Source organism: Athene cunicularia, assembly GCF_003259725.1.
Source record: "Athene cunicularia isolate RWA chromosome 1 unlocalized genomic scaffold, athCun1 chr1_part2, whole genome shotgun sequence".
Taxonomy (NCBI): Eukaryota; Metazoa; Chordata; class Aves; order Strigiformes; family Strigidae; genus Athene; species Athene cunicularia.
The window spans coordinates 76,587,418-76,597,883 of record NW_020799092.1 but is presented as its reverse complement, the minus strand read 5'-3'; the positions used below and the strand labels follow the sequence as shown (position 1 = coordinate 76,597,883).

At 41.8% G+C, this 10,466-nt stretch overlaps 1 long non-coding RNA gene across 1 annotated transcript; it reads right to left on the bottom strand.

Annotated features, from left to right (window-relative positions):
- Positions 1-925: 925 nt before the first annotated feature.
- Positions 926-10,142, bottom strand: LOC113475955. The gene is made up of 3 exons (XR_003397648.1): positions 9,933-10,142; positions 3,218-3,329; positions 926-3,139 (listed from the first exon to the last, which is right to left on the bottom strand). It is a non-coding gene; the product is annotated as an uncharacterized LOC113475955 (long non-coding RNA).
- Positions 10,143-10,466: the final 324 nt, after the last annotated feature.

Here is a 10,466-nt window from a genome sequence, read left to right as displayed (position 1 = left end):
TTGGATTAATGGCACCCTAAGCTCCACTGACCAGCTCTTCATTGATTATACCGGGACACTACTCAACAAGTACCTGCTCAGGTTTAGGTGTTGATCTTATAAACACCTGTTATCAGGTCCAGGTTGCGGTTTGAGACACCTAACAGTACGTGTCTTCAAGATGAGAGGCAGGTGACTAAGCTGCCTTTACAGGTAACGGTGATCTGCTCAGCAGTCAGTGAATCTTGAGCGCTAGGGAGCGAACCAGCCGCAGGTGCCTCCGCTGACCGCGCTGGGAGCCACGGCACCTCGCTCACATGTAAACACCTACGTGCAGACACCTAAATTTAGGTGTCTTAATCTGTGTGCTGAGTCTAACCTTGACATTAGGTAAATGAATCTGCTTCCAGTCAACTTTGTAGAAACACAGGTTTAAAATCCAGATTTGAATAACTTCGATGAACTAAATGGAGAGAAGTAAACGGTTCAGAAAATATAATCAGAACTTCATTTAGAGCTGAATATAAACCAGTATAAGAACCAAACAGGAATTTGCTCTCTGTGCGTGGTATCTTGTCTTTAAATATATACATACCTCCTACTCAGCTGTTCAGATGCCAGAATAGGATCTGCCTTCATAGAAATAGATCAGGATAATTTGTCCTCTCCATGATTATAAGCTGATTATCTATTTTTTAGTAGATAAAACACATTTTGTCATCATTGATCCTTACTGACAAGAAAATGTTTACCTTGCATTGAAATCTGCTGCCTGGTTGATACTTAGAGTCATTTCAACATCAAAATCAGTGTTGATACAATCAATGATTTTTGGTATTTTTGTTGCAAATGAAAATCAAGGATTTATAGGTTTTAGTGTTTTCAGGTGATGACATTGTGTGCCCATGTAGGTCTGAATACTTAGCATTTAATACAGCGTAAAATACATGAGGCGCACAGTCTATTTTTGCCATAGATGGTCTATGTAACTAAATGTTTTCAATGCTAATTAAAGCATTCTCATATAATGACGATGAGTGTTAGACAAATACTTTGTAATCAGGCAGCGCTCCAAATCTGCTCCTGTGTTCACACTGAATATTGCTGATAATTATCCTCTTCCCAATCATATTACCATAGAAAACATAAGTGGAAGGGACACTGAGATGGGCTCATCCACTGCATTCTTCTACCCCCAGCTGGATCAGCTATGCCTAAAGTTTCTAAGTAAGTATACCTTTTTAAAAAATGCATTAAAATAATATATTGTTCTTTACTGGGTTTTTTTTTCAGGATTGGGCATTGGTTTATTTCCTTTCAGGGGACAGAAATTGTATGGATCAAAGAAACAGGTCAAAAAAAATCCCACACTTTTTGGTTTATTCAGAATCTTGGACAGAATGCAGCTACAAATTACCTGTCTGTACAAAGAAAAGAGATGGTCTTTTTTGTCCCAGCTGCCATGTTTGGACATAACTGGAAGAGAAACAGTAGGCTTGAGGAAATGGAGAGGAGAATTATTCTTCATCAAAAGCCTACATCTTCCTACAAAGAGTAACAGAGTCTTCTAATGATAATAGCAGGCTTCCAAAAGCTAGAAAACTACTTCTTGAGCAATATCAAGTCATGCAGGTCTAATAACAGGAACAAGATCAAATTATTCTCTTGGATGCTTGTCAGTCTTTTTTTACAAATGGGTGGAAACTGTAGGTGTACAGCTGAGCAGGATATAGTTCACAGCCTGCAACATTCCTTGTACCTGAACCCCTGCCCATGGTGAATCAGTGTGAAGCTATAAAAAGAAAATGGGAATTCCTCAAGACAAATTCTGATCCCTGCTCTAGCAGATAGGAGCAGATGGAAGAAACAAATAGACAGCTAAATGTGTTACTGGAGAACTCCCTCAGCAGAGGACAAATCCCGAGGTGGACTAGAGCTTGTGTAGTGAAGAAACAAAGGGGCAGGCATCAAAACATCTCTATTTTTATGTCACGCGTGATCAATGAGGCTATGAGCAGCCAGATTTCATTTAAAACTAGCATTAGAGTTGCTCTAATTTAGCTTGTGGATACCTAGCTTTCATTCCTAAACTTGAAGATCTGGGCCAATATTTTCAACACATTACTGCAAACATTCCTCTGTGTATGCTGTGTGTTTCACTCAAGTCTGCTTAAAAAGGAAGTTCAGAAAGAGAAAAAAAAAAAAGAACTATAGATGTTCTGGCTCACATCTAAAATGACAGCAGTCCCCATTTCCGGGGGAACCAGGTCTCAGGGAAAAAGCAAGCCATGAGAGCAGCTGCCAAGGCAGGAGTGACAACCACCCCCAGAGCCATTCTGCAGTTCTGGTTTGACTTTCACCCACGTTCACTGGTTGTTTGCTCCAGTCCCTGTGCTCAAAATCTCTTTTACATCGGCTTCATTTCTCTCCTGTTACTGCTACGCCAACAATCCTCTTTTCAGTATTTCTACCTCTTTCTCTTTTCTCTGCATTTGTACTCTCATAGCTAGTCTTACAGCACCAAAGTACTACATAACCCACACGCTTGCTATCAAATTGCAACCCTCACTTTTACAGAAACATTAAGCTGCTTTTATCCAGCTCTGAGCTTTTTTGGAGCAGGGAGTACAGTGTCATGTTGGGGGGAGCTCCATACTTTCTCAGCCTTAGGCACTTGTGTAATAAATATTATTTGCCTTCCTAACGTCCCTGTAATTTCAGTTCTATAGATTGATCCAGACCTAGACAACTGATTAATGTTAATGTGCGCTGAAGAAAAGTAGTTGGTCTTCTACTATCAAAAAGCTTTTCAATTATGTACTTATTACGCTGCCCTGCAATTTTAGGAGCACCAGGGAGCCAAGGTGCTGTCTGAATTCCGTTTTGTGCTGTTGCGGCTCTGAGACTGCACAGACATTGTTAGCACTGCATATCCCAAAGCTGAAGGTAAGTCTTCATCAACCATCATGAGTTGCCGCAAGTGTCAGTGCTTGAGAATTACTGTGTATACCAACCTCACTGTGGAAAACCTGGTTCCAATGAAGTCCGTAAGAATCCAGACACCCACTTCAAACAGGACTGAGATTCAGCTAGCTTGCAAAGACGCTCTTCCAACCTCAGCAATTTAAATGAAACTTCATGCCACTGTCAACAACCAAATCTGTATGTTCATGAAAAACATGAAGAACTTGAAAAACTTCAAAGCCACAATTAATTCATATAATCATATTTCAGTTACCTCAGATGTCCAAATATATGCTGTTCGTCCTCCCTGAAGATTCCTACTGAGAATAGTATCAGTGAGGTGCCCAGGTTCCTAGAGCCGAATGTGCAAAGCACAAAAGGTACTCCTGAAACAAGAAGAAATCAAGAAAAAAGGTGGAATTTAAATAAATTACTTAGCTAGAAACGGCCTTTTTTGGCCTCCTCCAGAACTAAGCACATAAATACTGCTGCAGAAGAAATCCAGGTGGCTGTATTTTAAAGTGATACATTAAACTACTTTATTTTAAAGAGACCCAGCCAAACCCTCATATTTTGCATACTGTACAGATCTAACTGGACAAATAAAGTACCCAGATTTAAGTAAATTAGCATCAGTGGGATTAAGTAGGATGTAAATTGGGGAAGCATTAGATTTCCTTGCCTCTGATGAGAAGAGAGGGGGAAATTGGTGTACACACATCTCTCCTGCTATCATGTGAAGCCCAAGCACAAGTTTCTCATACAAGTGGAATGAAAAAGTGAAAATAAAACCAAAGATAGTCAGTTGGCTGTTTAAAATAAATGGAACTCTAAAAATTCACTGATGTGATTAGTTTATTAAAATGTTCATTGATAATTAATAGGTCTGTTGCCATATTAAGAATCTTTCTAGTACTAATCAGCTCAGCTCTCAATAAAACAGTTACACAGTGATGAAAATCAAGTTTACTATAGCATTGCTGTCGTGTAGGAGGCTAGTCTTCCTGAAAACAACAGTGTAATTTTAAATGTAGGAGATTAATGTTATCATGGAGGTTATTTTAGCTTGGTTTCCCTTGGAAATACGATCACACTCTGTTTCCTGTTACATTTGACAGCAGGTTGGGGATCTCAGTGATCTTAAGTATTCACGTCTCTTAAGAACACCAATGGCCAGACAGAGATTAGAGACCCAAATGATCACCTCTTATAAGAGAAAACCTGCAGAGTTCACTGGGCAGTCATCTGTTGTGTTTGACCTGCCAAAACCCTGCACCCTGCACACCACAGCACGTCTTGCTCAGTTAAGGGACAGGATGATTGGGAGGACTGGAGGTATGGTGGGGGAGTGAGAGGGTGGGCGATGCAAGTGTTACGGATGTAGCAACACGAGTTATTTCTCCAACTACAGAACTAGTAAAAACTGTTTTCTACAAATTTTAATTCAGTCGTGCACTGTCACAGTAACCCGAAGTTCCCCTTATACATAATCCCCTCTCTTACCGTGTCTCTGCTTGGTACATGTACAACACAGTGTCTCCGCTTCCTTCCATAACTCCTCGTGGGGTGAGAGGGGAGGCTGGGTCCAGCTCCGAGCAATGCGTATGCCAAAGCAGGGAGGTGACAGTCCCCCTGTGCTCTGCACTGGTGAGGCCACACCTGGAGGGTTGTGTCCAGGTTTGGGCACCTCAATCCGAGAGAGATCTCGACGGGCTGGAGCGAGGGCAGAGGAGGGTAACGAGGCTGGGGAAGGGCCTGGAGAATAAATCCTGTGAGGTGCCATTGAAGGAGCTGGGAGTGTTCAGTGTGAGGAGGAGAAAGCTGAGGGGAGACCTCATCACTACAACTACCTGAAAGGACATTGTAGTTGGTGCTGGTCTCTTCTCACAGATGATTAGTGACAGAACAAGAGGGAATGGCTTTAAACTGCAACAGGGGAGGGTCAGGCTGGGCATTAGGAAAAAATTTTTCCCAGAAAGAGTGGTCAGAGAGTGGAACAGGCTGCCCAGGGAGGGGGTGGAGTCCCCATCCCTGGGTGTGTTTAAGGGTCGTTTGGATGAGATGTTGGGGGATGTGGTGTAGGGGAGAACTTTGTAGAGTCGGGCTGATGGTTGGACTCCATGATCCCGAGGGGCTTTTCCAACCTGAATGATTCTGTGTTTCTGTATTGATGGGCACATGCATGCCAATTAATTGGTTGGTAGGTCACACGAGACAGATAATCACTGAACTTGTGCTACAGCCTTTTCCTCATAGTAAGCATTCATTTCTTTTTGTTCTTCTCAGCAATAATTTTCCTGCAACTTTCAACATCTCTTCCCTTCCAACCTCCTTGACAGATCTCAGTGACTGGCAGACATAATTCCCTGAACCTTTTTTTTTCTTCTTTTAAAAACTAAATCCTTATTATAAAAATGGCCCTTTTAATTTCTGGGTTAGTATTCCCTGAATACATATATTAATATTTCCTCTGCCTGGAAACAGGAACCACAAGCACTTTGACACAGAGAGTTACAGGATGTTTCTTCACAATATCAGACAGCTGTGCTGAATCAGACCATCGCCCCTTCCTTAGTGCCAACACATTGTGACTTTAACATGTGTGGCCTTGATAAGATAAAACAGCGCAGTGAGAGTACTGGGGCCATCTGGCTTATGGTCTGAGCCCAAACTCCTACCTGGCATTCCCTCCCCTACGAGGAAAGAAACTACACACGAGCAGTTGGCAGCTTCACTGGTGACTCCCTGTCCTGCCTCATGGCTGCCACATTTGACAAAGCATGGGAGAGATAAGGTGTAAGACAAGGTAAGGCAAAATGTATGACATTAAGATACATAAGTCACTGACAGCTCGTTAGTGAGCAGCATTCTGGATCAAGCCCCTCACAAGAAATGTTCCACCCGAGGACACTTGAAAGCATCCTTTGCCTCTTGCCCCAGTCTGGTCCCTCATGCCTGGCCTCAGCTCCTAACTGAACTAATTTTTTATGTCACTGTGTAAACTTTTCTACTCAAGGTGGATTTTATCTGTGTTATCCCTGTGGACCTTCTGACTCTAATGGTACCAAGGAACCATTAAGATTCTGTCATTCTCCTATTTCCCTATAAATCTCATGCTCACCTGTAAGATTCTGGTATTCTTACTGGATAAAAATCCTATTTAATCAAAAATAAATTAGTCTTTTCCCCAGTTCTAATATGACACCTCTGGTGGTTGTTACAGGGCAAAAAGAAAAGGCATGAAAGAAAATTAAATGAGCTGAAAATTGGACCAAGGGCAGGAAACAGGTGAACGGGAAGAGTCCAGAAAACACATTTTGCTATGGAAAATAAGTTACTAGCAGAGGCGGGGACAAGGTGGGTAGAGGGTGGAATTTTGTGGTGAGAATTGTCATTTGCAGACGTGGCTTGGAGCAAAGCCACTCAACAACAGTGGCTGTTCCCAAGTACGGAGAACTTGTAGGCAAATTTTTGCTCTTGGCCCCAGACAGCAGCTACAACTTCCTTCTTCTTTCACAGCAGTGTTTTTATCCATAACCACAGCAGAGAGACACTGGCATCTGGAAGTGGATCCTGAGATACAGTCAGAGGGTCATCAGGCTGAGGGTTCTGGTACTCCATTCCTCCAGCGAGGTCCCTGGGCTGAGATCAGCATTTGTACTTTTTGTGTGGGTGAGGGGAACGTTCACACCATCTGTGAGAGGCATCTGACCGGTTTTCCTTGGTTTCCTACGCAATCAGTAGAGAGAAGCAGGCAGCCCGGAGAGGCACTGGGAGCAGACATCTAATTCAGACACTCTGACCAGCCCTGCGGAGGAGCACTTGTCTCTACTGATTGTGTGAGGAAGCCTTGCAGGATTAAGTAGCTGAAATGGGAACCTAAAGTTAGATACTCCGAGGGCAGGAATGAATACCACCTCTTATCCAAGCCTGTTATAGCCTCCCATATATTTCATAATTCTGATCATTGTTCACATCTTAAGAATCTCATAATTGGAAAGCACATACGAAAAATCTAATGCTAAAGCCGGGGAAATATGAATCACTTGAAAACCTCTGAGGAAGTGAGGACAATGAAGGGTGAAAAATGAGTGTGGGAAGGATAGAGAAAACCATCAAATAAAGATGAACAGGGATGGGTCTAGTGACAAAAGGACTTTGATCATTCACCTGGTTCTCAAGCTGAAGGGAAAATAAGTAGCATCCATTACGTGGAGCAGTGCTGCCACACAGTGACAGAGAAAAAGCTCTGAGCAATAACTGCAAAAAACCTGCAGCAATAATGACACTGGGAGCTTTATGTTTAATGTCAAAGCCAGACAGGACACTGGCTTGTTTGCCGAAGGAATGCTAAATGTAATTACAGGAGGCAGCAGTACTGCCAGGTAAGGATCTGAGCCTGACTGGAGTGGCAGCTGTCGAGCCTGCTTCACAGGTTATTACAAAATATCCATAGCAGCCATGGAGTTAAAACTGGATTCAAGTCTGTCCTCTTAGCAGAATAATCATTATTTTTTTTAAAAAAATCACTTTCTGATAAAATTTTCTGATAGTCTGCTATACATTTATCCTATAACTGATTTTTAATTATTACTTCTAGTAATTAAAGCCTCTCTAAAGAGAAGGCTGATATACAATGTATCTTTCTGTGACTAAAGTAAGTAGAATAATATCTTTCAAAGAAAAAAAAAAAAGCAAGGCTAGGACTCTTGAAGGTCTAACCATATAAATTCTAGACATGGACAGAGTAAAGAGCCTTTACCTTCATGCCCTTAGAAAATCCCAGCCCAAGTGAGTATTATCCTGAAGTTTCTGCGCTATTTCTATCTTAATACCAATACAGAAAACATAAATTGTCTAAGGATACAGTAAATAAGGTTACACAGACAGCACCCATCGTGTGGTGCTGGGACTCAGCATGGAGTCCTGTCTAAATGGGAACAAAAATGCAAAATCTTTTCTCATCTTTTCTTCAGGCAGTTCTGGAGGGTTCCACATCAGGGAAACCGTAATGCACTAATCTATGTCTTTGCTAGCAGAATTCACAAAGCAGGAAAATAAATTATTTTTGTTGGCCTGGGTGCAGGAACAGGGGCCTGCTCTCCCTGTTATCCTGGAACTACTACACACCTGACCAGAATTAAGCCGTCCTTGAATTTCAAAGGTGCTGAACCCCTCTGGCTCCCGGTGGGATTTGAATGCCTTCAGCAGTGTTGAGAATCAGGTCACAAGATCCTCTGGGAATGCCAACGTTTCACAAGAAATAATTTGCATGAAACTCAGCTAGGGATATGCTTGCCTCATGTTCTGTAAAATAGTCCCAATTTTTCATCACAGCATCCTAGTTAATAGGTAGCAGTGTCTTTATGTATCTATTTACTCATTTACGTATGTGTGTGTATATGTGTTTTACATTTCAGCCTCATCCCAACATCTGCCTTTGCCCTGGGATTAGCTGCTCTTTATACTGGCCACTGTGATGAAGCAGGCACTCCTACATGGTGCATGTCCCGTCTGGGCTCATTGAAAGCCAAGGAAATAAAGACCCAAATAAATACTTGTGCTTTATAAAGAAGAGGATCCTGTATACTATCTTTTCTGTCCATGCATGCTCTCTAGCAACATTAGAACGGAGACCCCGGAGTGTTTTATAGCAGCTAAGCACACTTGAATTTCAAAACATCTTTTCCTAGTACAGCACGATACCCTGAGAGTTTCTGTAATAATATAATGATGAAGTTGCATTATATCGCTTATCATCTCCCTTTTTGTTTATATAAAGTATCAATACAGCTAAAGGTTAGAAAAGCCCTGTCTGGTACTTGCAATCCTGGCTCTTAGTTGTCTCCAGTTGGAAGTGTGAGCTCAGCCGGATACACAATGCTGCTAGCAAATGCTATAAAAAGGAAAGCTGCCTGAAATTGGAAAAGTTTTTTCAGCACTTTCTCAGAGAAGGCAGCAGCAGGTCTGTTTAATGCATTGGGGAAGCTGCAGCCCAAAAAAAATCTGTAATGGGGGTGGGTGTGAAAGGAAACATGAGGTTGTCAATCAAAGTGAAAAAGAACAGAATTTCCAGGGAGCTGGAAATTCTATATTAAAAAGAAGCTCTTTGGAGACAAAAAAAAAATTATTTCCTTGGAGATAGACAGAAAAAGGACAAGATGGATAAAGGTAAGGAACTGGAAGAAAAAAAAATAAGATTGTTTTCATAAGGCCTGCTTGAAAGAGGTCCCTGGTCAGAGTTGCAGGGGACTGAGAACTCCCAGAGCTAGCACACACATTGTGTTTGTTCTCTGTGTGCTGGCCTTTGCCACACCACGCAGGGACTTTGAAAACTGCTGTGATCTATTTAAGATTATCTCCCTTTCTTTGAAATGGCCAGGGTTTTTCTACAGACTCCTACCAAAAGAAAGTTTTAGAAGAACTTTTTGTGAATGACCACGAAGTACAAACAACCAGGAGAAAATGAAAATGGGCAAGTGGGGAAAGCCCAGTGCAGACCTAGCCCTCAGGCCTATCAGTGTCCTTCAACACTTTAAAGTGTGCATAAACCCACTAGTGCCATTACAGTAGAGCCACAAAGCCCAATGATCTGACGAGCTATTGTTTTAGGCAATATAAAATCACCAAGCAGAAAGCACATCCCCACACTAGCTGTTACTATCTGTATAAGTAAATATTATTAAACACAAAATTCAAGTGGTTCTTTTATGAGACTGATATTCAGAACTGAGAAGCCACAATTGCCACTACACTCAGAAGAAGCTGCAGGGGTTCAACAGACACTGATGAAAACTAGAGACACCTTTGGGAACTACAAGTACTTTGCAAGAACTCACAAGAATGGGGAGATCAGGAAGCAGCACAGATTTACATTTACAAGGAACATATCTATCTTATTATAGGGTACCTACTGTTCTGCCAGAAAATAGAGCACAGACAGTGAAGACTTGCATGTGCATAAAACAGTTCAATTACTAATACTTTACCCTTGCATTTAGGAAAAGGTACATGATGAGTAGGTGAGATAAGGAAGAGCAGGGAATCATTACTAGGACAGCCTGTATCTCCTGAAACAACACCGCTTGGTCTTTGGGCCTGTCAGCATCTCATGGCAGATGAGACCGTTCACTAGCTGCCTCATCCATACCGTGGCTTCTTTCCCAGGAGACTGCCTGAGCCAGGTGTGAAGAGAGGTCATTGCTCTTGCAAGTAAACAGAGAACAGAAGAATGAAAGAAATGTGAGAGGTTATATTGCAAAGGGACGTTTTCTAGAAGAACTATTTTGAGTAATTGGGGTCTGCAGAGAGCTGTGCATATCTCAAATTAGAAAGACTTATTATGCATGATACCAGCAGCTGGCAAAGGAGAGCTTTGGGATTTGGCAGAAACACAAATGGAGAGGGACCCACTTCCCCAGATTCATCCCACTGGTAACCTAGGTAGAGACATCATATAACCCCTTTTAGAAGCCTCCTGATCTCCCTCAAAAAAAAAAAAAAAAAAAAAAAAAAAAAAAAAA